This window comes from Xenopus tropicalis, chromosome 1 (genome assembly GCF_000004195.4).
Source record: "Xenopus tropicalis strain Nigerian chromosome 1, UCB_Xtro_10.0, whole genome shotgun sequence".
Lineage (NCBI taxonomy): Eukaryota > Metazoa > Chordata > Amphibia > Anura > Pipidae > Xenopus > Xenopus tropicalis.
The window spans coordinates 148,111,592-148,129,335 of NC_030677.2; the positions used below are offsets into that span (position 1 = coordinate 148,111,592).

General features: G+C 36.7%; 1 protein-coding gene across 2 annotated transcripts in view; it reads left to right on the forward strand.

Moving 5' to 3' along the window:
* The window catches only part of myo18b (myosin 18b), a 281,470-nt gene that overhangs the window by 72,558 nt on the left and 191,168 nt on the right, over positions 1-17,744 (forward strand). The gene's annotated exons all lie outside the window — the stretch shown is intronic.

Genomic DNA, 17,744 nt, shown 5'->3' on the forward strand with positions numbered 1-17,744 from the left:
ACTGTCTATGGGGCAGTTGTATGGGGGGACCGTGGCCAGAATAGCGTTAGGGGGGCTGGCCAGCATAGTGTTAGGGGGCACTGTGGTAGGGTGACCCTAATACTTTTTATGTCTGTGTGTCCTGTACTGATGGGAGGGGCCCTGTGATTTCAGATGGCGGCCCTGCCACCCTGGGCAGCCACGGACGCACAGCTGAATCCACTTTTGACAATTATGACATGCGCACCACATTTCAAATTCAATCAAAAAAAAAAAAAAAATTTAATGCTGCTTTTTTTATTTTGTCTATTTTTTTTAAGAATAACTAAATAGAGGGGCGGCAAATTTCCGGTCAGCCCCAGGCGACGAAAGCCCACGCTACGCCACTGGCTAGGGTCCAGATAACCCTAGCAACCAGGCACAGATTTGAATAAGGCTAATGCCACACATAGCATATGGTAAATATTTTCGTCAAGCAGAAAAACGCCTGCCTAAAATATCGCCATACAATCCTACCTGTGCCTGCACCCGAATATATGGCATATGCTCAGGTGCGGGCACATGTAGCTGATATCCGCCAAAAAACGCAAGGCTTCATAACTTCGCAGGATATTGGCTACATGTGCCGCCAGTTGGATAGCACTGATCAATTCTATAACATACTTTAACTTAAAGGTGAACAACTCCTGTAAGGGGCAGATTTATCAAAGTTTGAAATTATAGCTCACCACAGAAAACTTCCCCTATTCCTATGGGATTTTCTGAAGTGTATTTATCAATGGGTGAAAGTTAGAGTTCACCACTTGATAAATATGCTTCTAAAAATACAATAGAAATGAATAGAAAGTGGGTGAATTTTTCTGTAGTGAGCTACAATTTCACATTTTAATAAATCTACCCCTACAAGTTGTTTATGGGCTTCTCAGTATGCTCTCAGGCACCCCAACTGATATCAGCCCTGCAACTACTCTTTCTGTCTTAAGAGAGAACTACTGAGATACTTGACTATGATGGGGAAAGAACGGGCAGGTGGAGATACTAACCATACATTGACTTCATGGAACTTCTGAATGTAATATCTACTTCTATTAACAATATTCAGTCTGTACACTCTGCATACAAATACTATCTAGCTACAACACCATTGCACATGGTCAGTTTTACAGCAGCTCTGGCCATTTGTAACCCAGTGACTGAATGGAACTGCACTGTAGGGTTGGAGTTCTTACAAAAATGAAGCAATGTGTATATTCAGGAAAAGTAAAAGTTGACTAAATTACAGTATGGTTTGCATTCCATGCACTTCCCACTTCATGCATGAAACATATTCTTAACTCTATAAGGTATTTTTAGTAGATTGATTTCAAACATATTTGGAGGCTATATGTAAAATAGCCTGCAATCTACAATATTACCACTCATGCATTTTAAGTAAATGGGGGTTAATGCATGTGTTAAAGTTCAGTGTTTAAATATACTTTATGTACTGTATGCCCTTGTTGCCTGTAGTAATTAAAATGAGCTAAAATGTTCTTAGTCAGAGTTTAATGGGATTTTGCATCTCACTCACAATTACCTGTGACTCTTCCCATTCATGGCAATAGGAAAAGTGCAAAGAATGGTTTGATTAATTATTCACAGCAGTACCTACACGAAGAGGGAGAAAATACAATAACTCTTTGTGCCATAATGCTGCATCATCATAGATATAACCCAAAAGTGTTGCTCTGATTGCTGATATTTAATAAATGATTATCATTTACAAAGAAATATATATTATTTTTTTATGATTTTCAGAAGACCTTCTCATGCTAAATGGATTCAGTTTTTTTGATAATATATAATAAATAGAATAAAGAATAAAGAAATATATAATATTATTTTTATTCTTTCCAGAAGACCTTCTGATGCTATATAGATTTAGTTAGTTTGATAATAATATATAATAATTCTGATTTCAATGTCAAGTGATTAATGTAACCATTGCTGTTCATTCCCTGGCTTAACTCTTTCCATGCTGAATGCTTGTCTAAATGTGAGTGTTCCTGACACATAAACATTGATTTGTAGCTGAACAGCAGGCTGGATCCACACCATTCTGTGCATTGATAATTACCTGTCAGCCATCTAATTTAAGAAACTCTGCTGCTGAAATAATGTGCATGAACTATTTGGTACAACTCCAACGTTCAACATCTAAGCATTTTCCTTGGGCAACATTTGCTGCTTAGCTTGTCAGGCAGAAAGGTGGATTGAAATATCTGTCACTGAAAAAAACATGTTAGCTACAGAATGTGAAGGTTGCAGATATGACATGTGGGTATGTAAGGTAACAAACACATTTTCATTTTTAAATTTTTCACAACCTAGGAAAAGTCAATTTCACTGAAAATGGACAGCACTGCATGAGGGCATTGTACTGTGGTATCAAATGATTACTAATCGGTATGGCGTGATTATCTTGGTGTCAAATAGATGGCTTGTATATAATAATAAACATAAAAAAGTAGAAAAAATGATCCAGTAAAGCACTGGATGGGAGTAAATTATGAAATTAAGCAAAGACAGTATGGAATGGATTGAAATACTGAAAACTAATATGTAAAAAAATGAAAGTGGTGAAAGGGAAGAGATAATAAAAAAACTGGGGTAAAACTGCAAATATTTAGCAAAATAGGCAAAGTGTGCAAGAATGAGAAAGGAATAATGTGACATATGGAAGTATGATGGGAACATAAATGGCTTAGGTAGATTTAGACATAGGTGTGAAGAGGGCCAAATGGAAAATGAATGTAAACATACTCAAGTTGGTCCTCTGAGCATTTTTCAAGTTTGCATTCATTTTCTATTTTCAATGTTTTATGAGGTATTATATCTTACATCAGTGATTCCCCCAGTGACTACAATGCACTTTTACTACAGGGGTAATATAATAAATGAAGTTTGCTACTTTTCTAGTAATCTGTAGCAACCAGCAACCAATAATCAGATAACATTTACTGGCCAAAGAAACATTTGATATGTTGCTATGGTTTACTACAGTGCAGTCCAGCTTATTATAAGTAGTGGGCTGATGATTTTTTTCTATTGAATGTTGAATGATGTCCAGTGAATTCTGTGGAGGTATGACACAGGTGTCAAGGAAGACTGAAACATTGGGATAACAAATACACTTTATTTCTTTTTTTTTTTTTTGTAACTTATATTTTTATTGTTTTTTTCTTTTCTTATGCAAACAAACACATTTATATGAGCATAGGGGGAAGTAGAGATATAAAGAAAAGGGAGAGAGTAAGGGGGAGGGAGAGGGATATAATAGCTTCATAGATATATCAAGAGTTATACATGCAGTTTACAATTCTTGGTTCTACTGGTTAAAGTTGAGTTGGGATGGTGCCAGTTGCTATCCTTGTTGCTGCGGTTATGTGTCTTTATTCTCCCTGTGTGAGTGATCGTATTGCGGAGGTAGGCGATTCTAGATTCAAAATTCCTGTTGCTTTCGATTCGCTGATAGAGTTCTTCCCAAGTTGGGAGGGTTGGAGTTTTCCATTTAGATGCAATAGATATGCGAACTGTAGTTAATATGTGGTTGGCAAGTTTTTGTTGTGGTCTGCTAAGGCCAGTCAGGGGCCTGCCCAATAAAAAAGTGGTTATGGCTTTTGGGATTGTTTGGTGCATGAGGGATGACAGGAGATCTTGGACCTTATCCCAGAGAGGTTGCAGAGGGGGGCAAAAAATACACTTTATTTCTTTTCACAACACTTGTGAGTGCCCTGCTTTATATGACATTCCATATTAGTTTTTTGCAGTGTGCATCCAGGCATTTTCTCCAGTAAGTGAGTGCAGCTATTTTTTATATATATTTATATATAGAAGAGGGGCACTTTGCATCAGCTCTATACCCAGATGCACGGTAAAAATAAGTTACAGTATTTAAAAAGACCAATGAATCAAAAAAAGTGTATTAATGTGAGAATAGAATAGTGATGAGTGAATTTTTGCACCAGGCATGGATTTGCAACGAAATTCCTCATTTTGCGAATTGTTTCGCATAACCTCCACGAAAATTTGCTGCAGAAAATATTGACACGTGTCAACAAAAGTCACACCCACGTCAAATTGGGCACGGTTGCATCAAAAAAGATGCGGGTGACAAAAATAAGACGCAGGTGACAAAGAAGTCAATTTCGTTTTGTGGATTTTTCCCGAAACGGGACAGATTAGCTCATTACTAAATATAAAGCCAATGTGATGTTTCGGTCCATTCTGGGATCTTTTTCAAGACAACCACACATTCTTATCTAAAATTTATATATTTTAATATATTAAATATGTATTAAATTTTAAGCAGCCTATAAATATTGATAGTCTATCACATACAAAGAAACAATATACAAAACAATCGCCAAAGCATAGCTTGCCAATATCCTAGGCATAGTTACCTAGAATAATTTTAGCATATATAAAGATTGTAAAGACTATAAATTATTCCTCACAGTTTGTATATTACATCCCTTAACCTACAGGCAAAAAACAATTCATTTGTAGCATGCTGTTCAGACTTCTCGAGGCCACACAATCTAGTTCAAATATCCAATAAGCCTCCCTTTGCAGTAACATACGATCAATGTTCCCCCTCTGGGGAGGTCAGGGATACAGTCTATAGGCATATACTTGGAGAAGAAGGTGGGATGTTTAGCCTGTAGCCAATGTTGCATATCCCACTTAACATTCATTTTAGGTTTAGGGTCCAAAGCAGCCCTGATTGTTGTACAGAGCATGCTTACCCATTCCTGTAGTTGTCTATTAGTTTTGCCACAATATAAAACGATATATAATATACATTGTATGTACTTTTTTTATTCACATGTTTATACATGGTAACAAAACATTAAATTTTTTGCTTTTAAATGTTTACACAGTATCTTAATCACCTTTTTAGTGTATCCATTTTTATAAATCTATAGATTTTATTATAACTAGCTAGTCACTTTTATGATGACCATGTGTTTATGTAACTTTATTGCATTAACTGGGTATCATTGGCTATTTATACTTGTTGAAGTGGGGGGGTGTGGTCCCAGAGTGGACCGAAATGTCGTGCTGGCTATATATGCTCACATAAATACACTATTTTGTTTTGCATACAAACCTTGTGTTGCTGGTCTTTTTTGAATAATGTGCTATATTTTTGGGTCCCGTTTCAAGTTACCTGTTTAAAATGTATAAAATATGAACAATATAAATCTGAAAAACAGTTTGTGTTTAAATAACACTAAGTGAATTCAAATAAAGGTGGGAAATCCATGGAGTCCCATTGAGTCAGAGAAACTTTCCTTTGCTAATCTATGCTACAAAGAGATGCCAATGTGCATCAGGCGAGACCAACTTGCTCCATTCTCAGGAGAAATAATTCTTTGAACCTATGTTTGCACTCACTTCATCTGTGCCTCAGAGATGTAGTGACCTTTAAATAATTGATGAAGAAATGACATTTTCTGTTCATCTTTACCAAAAGCTAGCAGCCCAGAAGTATATTCAGGGCCAGATCCATGAAATAATGAGGAGGGTTACATTATTAATTAAAGTCAGACAGGAACCGTATTGGCTGATGAAGAAAGTAGCTGCAATGCTCCCTGAATTATACTGTAAGGCAAAATGTACAGGTCCCATACATAACAGTTTAAAAAAAACAACAGCTCCATTTTTGTGGGAAGTCGACTGCAAAATGATGTGTAATAAACAATTCCTTATTTCCTACAGTTATAACAGGCCGGATTCCCAGGCTGCAGTGTCGAGTTGACATTCTGTTTGTGTTGTGCAGTAAGGGTTACAATCACTCAATATGTTATCATAAACAGCAATTCATTGGATCATATTAAAGACTTTTTGATGTGGGTGTAATGTAGTATATGAAGCAGTTAATGCACTGACCCCAGATACCCCCACATAATGGACGCTCAGGAGGGAATATCTTCATAAAGAACAAATACATAAAGAGAAACATATGTTGTTCACTTGAATTATTCCACTGACTGTATAGCAATGACCTCAGTTTAATGCTCACAGCTGACCTCAAGTGCCTCATTCATTCATTTTTTCTACATTCCCCTGTTACCTTTAGTTTTTTCTTTTTTCCTTTTCTCGGTTTGCAGAAAGTAGGACTCTAAGGCAATGTTTGTTTTTCTTTTGGTACATGAACACTAAGGGGCACATTTACTAACCCACGAACGGGCCGAATGCGTCCGATTGCGTTTTTTTTCGTAATGATCGGTATTTTGCGATTTTTCGGAAAATTGTCACGACTTTTTCGTAGCCATTCCGAAAGTTGCGCAAAATGTTGCGATTTTTTTCGTAGCGTTAAAACTTGCGCGAAAAGTCACGACTTTTTCGCAGCTTTCGCGCCGAGTACGAAAGATTTGGATTCATTCAAGCTTCAGTATGGTGACTTTTCTTGGGCCAGGTTGGAGCTGCAGGGTGCTATTGAGTCCTATGGGAGGCTTCCAAAATCATTCTAAGTCTGAAAGATTCGGCCGCTGCTTACGAGCGCTCAATACGAAAAAGTCGCGACAAGATACGAGCGAATCGTAATGGCTATGAAAAAATCGCAAACAATACGAAAAAGTCGCAAAATGTTCGTTTTCCAATCTGAATTTTCCAATTCGGATTCGTAGGTTAGTAAATGTGCCCCAAACAGTCAGGTTTTTTTTTTAGATATAGGACTAGATAACAACTGTGAACTAAATACAGGATGGTTAAATTTAAAATGAAGTCATATAATAGTTTTACCAATAAAAATTATAATCTAACATTATAACCACTGTTTCCCGATTGTTGGATTCTGATCCCACAAATTAAAAAAGATTTTATATTTCAGATTAAAAAAAAAAGAAAATTAACTTAAAAAACACAATCACGTAAAATACAAAAAAGAAAAACGGTGACAAAATGCATGCACCTTAGTTATGGGGGAACTCTGGCTTGTGAACCAAAATGTGTTAAAGAACCCCACACAATACAGAAACTCCTAATATAGTACAGGTATAGGATCCCTTATCCGGAAACCCGTTATCCAGAAAGCTCCGAATTACGGAAAGCCTGTCTCCCATAGACTCCATTTTAATCAAATAATACAGAATTTTAAAACTGATTTCCTTTTTCTCTGTAATAATAAAACAGTACCTTTTAATTGTTCCCAAATAAGATATAAATAATCCTTATTGGATGCAAAGCAATCCTATTGGGTTTATTTCATGTTTTATTGATCTTTTAGTAGACTTAAGGTATGGAGATCCAAATTACGGAAAGACCCCTTATCCGGAATACCCTTGGTCCCGAGCATTCTGGATAATGGGTCCTATACCTGTATATTGATGTTACAAATTGGAACAACTTTTTTCACCGCTTACAGACAGCATACAGGAACTGCATAACCCACAATGCATTGCACTGTGATCCTTTTCTTTATTGATGTCACATGTGCAGGGAATTGTGGGATTTGGAATTGTGGGATTTGAAGGATGCAGGCTAATGGCAGGCCAAGGACAGTCAACTACTGTTACATTTTTCTATTCAAAGTAGTCAGCCAGATCAGCAGGAGAACAGGGGACTAAGCTTAGGTAACTGCTCCAAACTATATTTTTACAGAAAGAATCATGAAAAGGCTAGATATTTTTAATTGATATACAGTATATATTGCAAAGTTGCTTGAAACCATGTTTACTTTTCAGAAAGCTTCAGTTGTGTTTGAGTTCCCCTCTAAAATCAATATCATAATTTGATTTTCCATATATTTTCCATCATATATTCCACTTCCATTAAGTAATCTTCTAGTGGGGTGTAATTGGTCTGGAACTAGTGATGATGAGCCAATTCTTATTTATTTATATGCATAATGTCACTTTTCTATATCACCCCCCAAATCCTCACTCCACAATCTGCTAAATGTATTCTACATTTACTCTACATACACAATGTGCTAAAGTCACATATAGAAAGGAGCTTAACGAGATGATTCTTGCAGATGAAGAATAATTATCAAAGGATGAAAATAGAGTTTACCCTCTGGTAAATGCAAACAAAAATAATCCTGTGAATAGAGAGCTGTGGTCTTTCCATTCCGGCAAGCTGTAGTGAACTCTATTTTCAGTCTTTGATTAGTATATGGCCCTAAGCCTTCTAGATGGTACAGAGACATGTCCTGAGCATCATATAGGTCCCTGGAAGATACCTTGGGCGCTGACATCTCTTCCTTAATATGTCCCAATTATTGGCATTGAAACAAATAAGTAATGTTTCATTAAAAAGATTAGTGTTGACAAAAATGTAATGTAATTGTATTAACTTCCAGTCAAAGGATTATAGCTGTCTGTATATTTAATACTCTGCAACCTAGGCAAATAGAAAGGTAAAGAGATATCATTGTATGCAGTATTTCCATTTTATATTGCATAATGAAAGAAAATTACATTCTACACATTTTCAATGGTTTTTTTAAAGGTCATTTGTAAATGTAATTGCAGTTGAAAGCAGTGTTTGTTTATCCCTTTGTTTGTCTCTGGTTCTGGACCTTAAAACAAGCCAGTTCTCACTCAGGTCTGGTAATCTGCTGGTTTCTGCTGTATTGCTATATAGGAGTCAGAATCAGGACTGGCAATAAATATTTTATGGTTTTGTTTGCCTTTTGCTATATTGTCCCGAGTAAACTGATATTTACCATTGATGTTTTCTTGCCTTGGTTGTAATCTACAGAGAGTTTTAAACCTTGATATTGTAGCTATTAAACTGGAGAAAGAAAGCTCCTGTTTAATTAATGTTAATAAAACATTTATGGTGAAGAAAACTAGTTTATTATTAAATGTGCGTTAGAACCTGTCTTCTTGCATGGCACATGGTTCTTGCACAAAAAACCCACAGCTGATTCTGATTCATTTTTTCTTTATGTATATTTGTCATATTAGTTTGATTTATAAGTCCAAGAAACTAATTATATTTTATCACTGTTGTGTAGGCTGGAAACATATTTTCTTCAGATTTATATATTATTCACATTGATCTTTTATATGCTATGAAAAAGAATGAGCAACTTAGGACTAGTTGGGTTACATTATATTATATAAAGGTGGCAGGGAATCTTGATTACAACATTGTCTGTATGATGGCTTTATGTACTCTGTGTTTGTGTGGAGTTCCTCTAGGTACTTTGTTTTCATTAAAAACATATAGGAGATAGTGTTAGTGATTGATCAATCTCTGATAACCACTGTATTATATGTTAAAACTAGATAACTAAATAGATAATATAGTGCATAATGTGCCCCTTTGTGGAAGTTATATGTATAATATTATAATAAGCCATTGAGGAATTCTGTGATTATTTAAGGGAATGGGTCAATGTTAGGGAACACTGATACTTTTAGTTTTTAGTAATAGTTTTTTTATAATAGGACCTATAATATCCTATATAACCAGCAATGAATCCATGTTTGTGCCATATTTGTAGCATTGGCACTTACTTGTCTGTCAATCGCAATGCTGACAAACAACAACATGGACTGTCTATGCAGCAGCAAGAGAAACACTGACACAATGACCCCTTGCTGCTGCTATCAAGGAACACCCATATTCCTATCAGTGTGGATATGGACACTGTTCTGCTGCCAGTATGCCCTTATAAGTCCAATATCAGTACAGACTGGTGCTAAGAGATTATGTTATTCAAAGCAGGATCGCAAGGTGCCCAAGTGCTAATCTAAAAAAACAGAATTGATGATGCCAATACTATACCTATAATGTGAATTAGGAAGAAGGATTTCTGTTCATAAGAAGATACAAATGGAAAATATGTAGAAAACAATATAACTTTAGAATATGCTGTACACGTAACGCTAACTGACCACTGTCTCAGTGGATTAACTATAACATGAACTCTATCATACTATGTAAATACCATCATTAAATGTTTCTCCAAAATCCAACTTACTTGTATGGAAAGAAGAAATCACACCACAACTCCTATTATGCTCACAGTTGAGTTCTCAGTCTCTGGACCAGTTGCAATAATTAAACAAATTGACAATGTTGAGACCTTCCCTGCATTTATTGAGTCAAATACAATGTTTGGGATGGGGGTGCCTCTATATCAGGAATACCCAGTAAATGTATTAAATTATTGTAGGATTTTATATATACTTTAGAATCTGGAAACTGGGAACCACTGGCTTATCCATTTATAGAATACACAATGTATCTGGCATCTCATCTTCTTCACCAATGATAACATAGAGCAGTTGTTTTCAAAAAGTTTAATCCTCACTAGAAGGTCCAACCTTTGGTCAACCCTTTGGTCAGAACACTTTGAAAGTCAAGTCTTTGGTTATTACCCCCAAGCTCATGAAATTAGTACATATATTGAAAACTCTCAGTCATTCAGTCATAGTGACATAGGGTTGAAAAAAGACCAGAGTCCATCAAGTTTAACCCTCCCAAGTAAACCCAGCACACACACCTATACTGACCTATTGTATCTATACACTCACATACATAAACCATATATACCAACATCAATACTAACTGTAGATTTTAGTATCACAATAGCCTTGGATATTATGCTTGTTCATGAAAGCATCCAAGCCCCTCTTAAAGATAGTTACATGGTTTCAAGAATATCTAGAACAGAAAATCTTCACCCTAAGGGGCTGATTTACTTACCCACGAACGGGTCGAATGGAGTCCGATTGCGTTTTTTTCGTAATGATCGGTACTTTGCGATTTTTTCGGATTCTTTACGAATTTTTCGTTACCAATACGATTTTTGCGTAAAAACGCGAGTTTTCCTATCCATTACGAAAGTTACGTAAAAAGTTGCGCATTTTGCGTAGCGTTAAAACTTACGCAAAAGTTGCGCATTTTTCGTAGCGTTAAGTTTTAACGCTACGAAAAATGCGCAACTTTTCGCGTAAGTTTTAACGCTACGAAAAATGCGCAACTTTTTACGCAACTTTCGTAATGGATACGAAAAACTCGCGTTTTTACGCAAAAATCGTATTGGTAACGAAAAATTCGTACAGAATCCGAAAAAATCGCAAAACATACGAAAAAGTCGCAAAATGTTCGTTTTCAAGTCGGAACTTTTCCAATTCGGGTCGGATTCGTGGGTTAGTAAATCAGCCCCTAAATGTCACTCTCCTTACTTTCAACCTGGGCTCCCTGTTGTATATAGCAGGGTAAATGAACTTTCCAGTTCTTACCCACCTTGTCAATGCTGCTGTGGGCAGCCCCATAGTTTAGTAATCACTGATATAGTAAGTAAGCATTAATAGCATTAGTTTACTAATATTTTTTTGTTCAAGCACCATTCACAAAATGCATGAGCAACAGTTGTGTAAGTGTAGAAAACGACACTGTTTAGTGTAGCTTTATCAAACCCTCCTTAAATAAGAATGAAAGTTAATCCTATTAAAAGCCTCTGCTTTTTCTTAAAATGGTAGCATCGATTGGAGCTTTTTTTTTTTAAGCATAGTGCATTTCATTAGAGGGACATTGATTGTTGTTAAACATCTGTCTGTGTTGTATAAATTCTGCCTGTCACTGTCTCCATGCCCAATACATGCACTTGAGAAAATCGCTTTAGGGACCCAACAGTTGACATAGAATTTGCATATTGAAATTGATTTTATTGATCATGCACTTTCAGTATTTACTGCTTAATCCGCTGACCTTTGTGCAGCCATGATAAAACCAATGTTATTATAAATAATATGACATTGTGCATGGAACTTACTTAAAAACAAAGTAAGTTGAACATTTATCTTAATAAATCTTTATCTTATTTTGTTTATATTTAAATCCCTGAGGACTGACGGTTTTTGATATATTTCATACTGAGGTACGTCTGGTACTTTGTTTATGGTTGTTAATCTAGGAAGGGAAATTATTTACTGTATATAGCGCTTTTCTCTCATGGGACTCAGTATGATTTACATGACTGACACACCGAGTATGCCAGGAAAAGAGTAGATTAAATTACTTATCCAGGGTCACAAGGAGTTTCTGCAAGGAATCAAACCAGGAGGATCTCTAACATGAGATCCCACATCAAGTTCAGTTGATTAAGACTTACCACAAGCAGATATAGCATGACAGGAATGTGTAAAAAACCTTCAGACATGGGAGCAGGTGTAGCATTGTCTATGCTTTTTCCAGTCAGTGATCACTATGGGATTTAATAGTAGAGATGTAGCGAACTGTTCGCCGGCGAACTAATTCGCGCGAACATCGGGTGTTCGCAAGTTCGCGAACTTTTCGCGATGTTCGCAATTTGAGTTCGCCTTAGGCGTTTTGCCGCTGCGTTTTTTTCTCGGGCTAAAAATGCCGCACAAGCCACACCTGGCGTTTTTCAGCCTAGTACTGGTGTAAGCAAATCCCGTTTCCATGGTGCTAATAGTGCGAAATAGCAAAAAATGGCGCGTATTTCCGCTAGGTCTGCCAGCTGCCTTTGCGTATACATAGGAATAGCTTGCGTTTTTACGCAACGCTGTGTCAACGACGTATTTTTCAGAGAAATTTTTGCCCTTGATCCCCCCTCCTGCATGTCACTGTCCAGGTTGTGGCACCCTTTAAACAACTTTAAAATCAGTTTTCTGGCCAGAAATGGCTTTTCTAGGTTTTAAAGTTCGCCTTCCCATTGAAGTCTATGGGGTTCACAAAGTTTGCGAACTTTCGCACTTTTTGGCGTAACTTTTTTTTGAGGTTCGCTACATCCCTATTTAATAGCAGTTGATCTTTTGGGGCCATAGGGATTGAATCCTGTTTGATCATAATATAAAAAAGATTGATTTAATACAAATCCTGTAGGAATTCAGATCACTGGTAATTTGACAATGAATTCAGAGTGCGGCACCACAAAATTAATGTTCCTTGATGGCAAGAGTGCTGAATCTCAACACATTATCACACGGGAAGTCCATCTCCCATAGACTCAATTTTAAGCAAATAATTTAAAATTTTAAAAATTATATCCTTTTTCTCTTTAGCAATAAAATAGTACTTTGTACTTGATCCCAACTGAGATATAATGAATCCTTATTGAAGGCAAAACTATCTTATTGGCTTTATTTAATTTTTAAATGATTTTTTAGTAGAGTTAACTTAGGAGATCCAAATGATCAAAAGACCCCTTATCCAGAAAACCTCAGATCCCGGATTACAGGTCCAATACCTGTAGATCTAGAGTACATGTGGCCCTTTCGTAAAGCTCTCTGCTAACCTTGCAAAATAGCCCCCCAGTCATTAACCTTGCTTTAAAATCCTTGAATTTCCAAACTATTCTCATATTGGAAATGTTTTACAACCCTTGCATTATGTGGGCTGGGCATATGTAGACTTTTTTGTATTTTAGTGTATTATAATTTGTAAATTTGGGACCAGAGCACTGCATGTTATAGCTGAGGTCATACTTTGGATTTACTGTATATAGATGGAGGATTGTACTTTCCTGCTGGGAATCAATACCTCTTTTTCATAACACAAAATATTTTAGAACCATTGTTGGCTTGTGCATATTCTATGGTCTAATATTACATTAGATGCAACTCCATATAATTTTCACTATTTCAGATATATCATATGCAAAAAGCAAAACTTTTACCCAGCAATAAAGCAACGCGTTTATTTTGTCCAAGATGATGTTGTTTCAATTAGGCCTCTTTTACTTCTTTTATACAATGCCTGCTTATGCTGCACCATAATGAAATCAAAGCAGAACAATATTGCTTCCGCATTATAGTTCAAGGAAAAAGCAACTTAATTAGTATGATACATTCTGATGGTCATAAAGCTCCTCATATGTATTGATTTTATTCTTGAAAATGTACCGCCTGTGGATGATGTACTTACTTTTCTACTTAGCCCTGTTTCATTAGTTTCTGCCGTTTCACTGATGACGCTCCATGCACGAAAGATTCTTTCCTGATATTGATTCTATCCTGATATTGATCCAGGGTACTGTATGCATTACATTGTAAACAAATGGACCTCTGGAGCACATGTGAGTTAAAATCCACCTCTCACCAAAAAATGAAAAACAGGGTTTCACTAAAAATTAAGCTGCTATGTACATATTTTTGAAATACAAGAAATTCAAGAAATGGGTTCAAATATGGGAAATTACTTGGAACTAGGTTTGGAATACATGTACATTATAATAAGGAAGAAGAGGCTGCAGGGAATAGTGAGCTAACGTGTGTGAAATACTGAATAATGTAGCTCCCCTGTGTACTGCTATTTATGGTCTCAAGCACATGATTGTTGTGTAAATTGGATCCAAGTGTTTGGATATATAAAGTGACACATCCACTATTGAAGTCGGAACCAATTGAAGAGTGTGCAATATGAAGGCTCCAACTTTCCATCAGTTAACTGAACCGGGTTCTAGCAACTGCATGCCCAGCCTTCAAATGCTGTTAATGAGAAGTGAATGATGTGTATATTACTGTACAAACCAGGGCCCTCTCATCTGATTTGTGTTGCAGATGGTCGGCTTGATAGAAATGAGACCAAAGGCTTTGATGTGCCTAAGGCTTTGCTCGTTATACAGTTGATCTATAAAGTAGTATTCACATTTTAACTACTCAGTGTCACAAATTTCTTTGTACTCCAAATTTTGCATTTTTAGGTGTTTATTGAAATATGAATTTTTATTTATGAAACATGAATGTATTGGGTTGTATTGTTTCTAACACATATTTCAACCTTTATTCATCATGTTCTCTGATGCTGAATCCCTGCCACTGCATGGTACAGGCTCCTTTTATAAAGAGCTCTGCTAAGGTCATTGGTCCAGCTTATGTGTTGAAATGCCAAGAGTTAATGTAAAACAGGATTAAAGCAATTCACCTGTTGTTAGTGGGGTCCTAAACCATCTGAAAAACGAGTATAGAGCAAGATATACAATCTCTGCTGAGGATTTAGAGGATTTCATGCTTTATAGTAACGCCACAGCTTGATATTTATTGTATTATAAAGAACTCTTGATAGAAAGCTTGGCATGTGTGAGGAATTCACACAGAAAAGGATCCATATTTTTACTGATAAAAATAAGCCTACAGCTCAGTAATGTTTGCTATGTATAGAACTGAACCATACTTTACATGGAACAAATTGTCCCTTGTTGTTAGCAGATAAATCCTTATAATGGGACAGCATATTTAGGGACAGGGTGGGGCTGGCCTGTCGGGACCCCTGGGAAAAATCCCAGTGGGCCTGGCCCAGGTGTGTCTCTCTACACCTGATCCAATGCCAGCCCAGCATCTGTGGGGTGGGAGGAGGGGCAGAGCGGGGTACACTATGATGGGTAAGGGGATTTTATGATGAATAGAAAAGTATTCTCAATGGTTGAGAAGAGGTGCAGAAACATGGGCCTCAGCATCAGGGGTGTGGGGACCTCAGCTGTGGGTGTGGGGTTGCAAGCGCCTGTGCTCAGATTCCCGGTGGGCTCACATAGGTTCCCACACAGTTTATGGATCTTACCATGACATCACAGGATAATAGGTTAGGTAGATAGATTAGGGATTTTATATTTAGACCAGATTTAGACTGCTTTTATGCATTTATATCTGGGTTTCAGGTAGTCTTGAGATGTTTATGAATGTTTATACTGCTTTTGTTGGATACAAGAAATCTATTAATGAAAGGAGAGAAGCATATGTTTTGTGCCAGGCCTTGTATTTCTATTTTACTTATCTGCATTATTTAACTTGCCAACATTGCTCGCAGCTATTCAACATCCAAGAGAAAGGTGAATGGATAGCAAGCTTGTCTGTAAAGACCTCTTGTCTAAATTACACATTTCCTTCACTTTTCACCATTATCAAAAAACAACTTCTTTTCTCTGACCCCCAAGATAAACAATTCTATGAAGGCATCATGCTGTCATGGCAACAATGGCTGATTTGTTTAAATGAGGCTTGGAAGGGGGAGCTTTGTGTTTGACAGCATAGAGATGCTTGAAATACAAAGAAAAGCTATGAGGGTTTGTTTAGATTCATTTTTCCTGCAATGTGAACATGTCATTCTTTGTATACGGTTTTATAAACCTCATGAGATTTAACCCTTGCGAGGAACCATCCCATATTTTTTTAGCATCAGATGCACTGTGAGAACAATAATCCTAAATACTCAGTACTATTTGCTCTATTTGAACTCTACTATTTCAACATTTCTTTTAAATTGTATATCTTTTTTAGCTTCTTGGCTCCCAATATGCATTATATACTAACAGTAACCAGCCCAATACAGGTTAGATGTTTATTTTCAAACATGTGCCCAAGAAATGCTACTTGAGGAATGGCAGAAGTTGATTATTAAAGCTGGTACAAACATATATTTCTTTAAAGATTATCTAGTCCAATTGTTCCTGCATAGAGAGGCAGCTCGATTACAGTTTACATATTCCATAGTGTCACTGTATCATGGAGAGTGGCAACTAATAGCAGTTCCCTGAAGCTATATGACTGGATGCAACAGTCACTAACCTTTAAGAAGCTAATGCCCCACCAGAAGGTGAGATATTCATGGTCTCAAGGGATAAAAACCAAGTTAAAGAAAACTAAAAGCATTTTCTAAATTAAATTGTTCCATTTCATTTTCCAGTTTAATTGCATGGCCCCTACAGAATAGACAATAACCCAGAAACATAGAATCAATGTTGTCTGGCACTCAGTACCTTTAAATTCTAGGCTTCTGACAGGTAAAGAGATAAATATTTTAATTAAAAAAAAAAGCCTACAGCACATATCAGAATGTGTGTTAGAACTGCATGGGCTACATGATGTGCATCTACACCTGGGAATGCTCTGCTGTTTTGCCAACTCAAAGCAGACATCACTGAAAGAGTACACAGTACAGTGTATTATTTTCTTTTTTCACCTGCAACTTCAGTTTATATATCACTCAACAGGCACTCTACTGTTTGGAGTTTATCAGTTTACAGTCACAGCTGAATAAATGCATCACACTTAGTTTGCCACCTTAATGGGGAAAGCGCTGCATTGCTAATGTGCCAACTTGCAAATTGTAAGTATCTTAGAAAGATTTGGAGAATGAATTAACTTTAGCCTGTGTTGTAAGTGAAGCCCTTTTACATAGTGGGATGTGCTGAGCTGCATTTGGGACAGGGAAATGTTAATTGGAAAATCCTAGGTTCACCTGCAGAGATCAGATACCCATGGAATTCTTGTAGTGACATATTTTATGGTACTGTCTATGAGCAATCTTTGTTTAATATTCTGTAGCTTCTGCCACTTATATTCAGGGCCTTTACCATTATTGACACTTTGAAACTAGTCACTTCTCAATGCCACAGAGTTCTGCTCCCCTAATCCATTTCCCTTCTTTGCTTCTTTTGATGTTAACACCGGAACTGCAAGCAGAGTCACTAACACTTTCATAGAAAACAATTTGGAAACTGGTGGAATTGCATTGTTTTTGTCAGTAACAACTGGGAATCAAACTCTGAACTGCTCATTAGACTGTACCTGTCAGTTATTCTAATGTCCATTCATGATGTCTCCCTGCCCTCTTTTTTCCTCCAACTTTGTTAACCTCATGTGATTTCAATCTGCAGGGAGCTTTATAATTCTGCTCCTGGCAACCCTTGTTGCGTGATTATTGATGCTGTTTAGCCAGATCTTGCCTGCAGGACACACTTTGCAGAGCGATTTCTCAAAATTGGAAATCCGGGCAGCAAAATGAAAAATAAGGTTGAA